The following is a 2500-nucleotide window of genomic DNA, read 5'->3' on the forward strand; positions in this document are numbered from 1 at the left end:
GAATTCTCAAGGTGAAAGGTTAGGATAAGGTTATAAACATTTTAAAACATAATTTCCATCTCAGCTGAGCAAGACAATGATTCTCTGTTTGTTTTCTCCCTTTTAGTTTCCAGTAAGCGAGCTTCTTTCAGACAAAATTCTCCAGTGGTATAACCAAGCCTCAGCATTTCATTTGAGAGAGAGAGTCACAGACATCCTTTTGGCTACGGGAGTTAGAATTTGAGACTTTACAACTACTCTTATCGTCATCTTATGTTCAGTTGCCATGACGCATGTAAAGAATGATTAGTTGAAATCTAAATATATTAAAGTTCCATTCATACAAAAACGGTGGTGAACGCATTGAACAAAAGGCTTTATTTGTCGTAAGGTTCCCATGTGAACAATGAGTTGGTAACGGTAAGGGTGATAACCCCTTCGTAACATATCCCTGGCCCAAGTCTGACAAAAAGTTTTCTGCTGCTATGGCTTTTGTCTCTATATTACACCCAAAAGTTGCGCTTAACAACGAGGCTGGACTTTCAAATTATAATTCTCATTCTACGTAACCTGATGATCGACATATCGTGTGTTTTGTTTTGAAAGCAGGTGCTGTTGGGGCATGATAGTCTTCGCAGGTATCGGAATAAACGCGCGCTAAAGTTTTTCCAGCGAAGCCGCGAGAAAAATGTTTAGGGTTCGCCGATCGTATGAATTCCACGTGCGTATTACATCCGGCCAGCTACGTAAGCTAAATGCTTGATTGTATGTATGTCCCTCCGTCATTGTTTAATGCCATTTGAGTTGAGATTCCAAAAAGAAAAAAAAATGAAATCATTCTTTGTGTTTCTTTCTACTGAATAGTTGGGGTCGATTTACACGAAAGATCACAAAAGTGAAACCACTTTTATTAAGTCCTATCTTATTCATCCGGAAATACTTAACATAATTAATTATAAGTAGTTTCTTGTGGACCTAATTGTAAATGATGTATTTATAGTTCTTTAAAGTGTAAAAGTTTAAGCGTTAACAGGAACAAAAAATGAAATTGTTGAACTTCTAAATTGAAGTTTTTTTGACATAGAAACGCAGAGTCAGTTTCCCATAAAGCGATCTCGAGTATAAGCTTGGCCACCAAATTAACTCAACTTCTCGAGTGGAACGGCTCTCCCCCGTGCTAATTTCCATTGACGATCGACTCGTTGGTCGTGGTACTGGTTTTTTTGCCCTTGCTTTGGCAAATTCAAGAGCCTCCTCTGCTTCCATATTTGAAATATCAGGAACTTCGTCCTGGTTACTGAACAATGCATGGGACTTAAACAGCAAAGAGTCCTGCTCTTCTAGAATCCTTTTGAACGTTTGCTCCTCAAATATTTTGTACGACAATCGTCTTGCCGTTCTTTTGAAAATAGGCTGGCGGCGGTGTGAAACATCGCGAACACTATCAAGCCTCGGACTTTCCAACCGATGCAAAATGTGACGAAAATACCGCTCGGGTACTTGAAAACAGTCGATATGACACCACTTTCCTATCAAGAAATGAACCGAACCGTGTTAACAACAGCTTCCAAAACAGAGAAATATTTAAACCATAGTATTCACCTGGATGATCAGGTACCAATGACATGTTTATTCTCTCCACCAAAGCGGATAGCCATTTCAGATATTCTTGAAGTTCTGCGTCGTTTCCAAGCGCAGTTGCTTTTGGCTCATCGCAGCGATTGCCAAATTCATCCACAAATATGTTTGTTGTCTCAAAAAGGCGGTCTTCATGATGCTTCAGTTCGTAGTGTTTTCTTAGAGAAACACCTGTTTTGAATTGTTTCCCACGAAAGCGACGGAAAACTGCAAACGGCATGACTAACTCTCGTGAGTTTGAGTCGAAATTGTGCACTTGGCCAATAACGGAAACTGAAGAAAATGTCTCAAAGTCTCACTTTCATGTTATAATTGAAACAAAGAAAATTAAGAACGTCCTGAAAATAGTGTTAGATATGGGCCGGAAGTATCGCTTGATTAATGTTTGTGAGCTACAAAAGAATGCAAACTGCTACAGACTTAAAATATTGCACTTTGTAAAAAAAGAGAGAGATTCGAGAAGTGGCTTTTTTTTTCAAAATTTCAATGCATCAGTTGAGGCTATGCAATTCTTTTTGAAAAGACAAAAGAAACTCTTTGGATACAAATGTGTGATAATTACGCGTGTCAGTCACGGATTAGAGCCTTACGCGAACAACAGAAAATTCCTGAAGACTGTTGAAGGAAAGCGGAAAACTGAAATCAGTGACCGTGAGGAAACAACGAGACCTGATCAAAACGAAAGTCAAGAGGAGGTTACCGTAAGGAAACCACAAGTGCAAGCAGAATGTCCTTCTTCGTCTTTTGACGAAACCCAGGTTGGAAATGTTCTTTTCACTGAATCATCATGCTCTGATAAAGTTTGCAGGATCGAAAACTGAGAAGGTTAATCGGTTAGGGGATCGAGACAAACGAACAACTCACTTCAAAAGAAACAGGCCGT

At 39.2% G+C, this 2500-nt stretch overlaps 1 protein-coding gene and 1 pseudogene across 1 annotated transcript in view; one reads left to right on the forward strand and one right to left on the reverse strand.

Annotated features, from left to right (window-relative positions):
* The window catches only part of LOC131778903 (uncharacterized), a 13091-nt pseudogene extending 12285 nt beyond the window's left edge, over positions 1 to 806 (forward strand).
* LOC131785480 (GFP-like fluorescent chromoprotein amFP486) overlaps positions 1 to 2500 on the reverse strand; it is a 51639-nt gene that overhangs the window by 27583 nt on the left and 21556 nt on the right. The gene's annotated exons all lie outside the window — the stretch shown is intronic.

The sequence above is a fragment of the Pocillopora verrucosa genome, chromosome 1, assembly GCF_036669915.1.
Source record: "Pocillopora verrucosa isolate sample1 chromosome 1, ASM3666991v2, whole genome shotgun sequence".
In the NCBI taxonomy this organism is placed as follows: domain Eukaryota; kingdom Metazoa; phylum Cnidaria; class Anthozoa; order Scleractinia; family Pocilloporidae; genus Pocillopora; species Pocillopora verrucosa.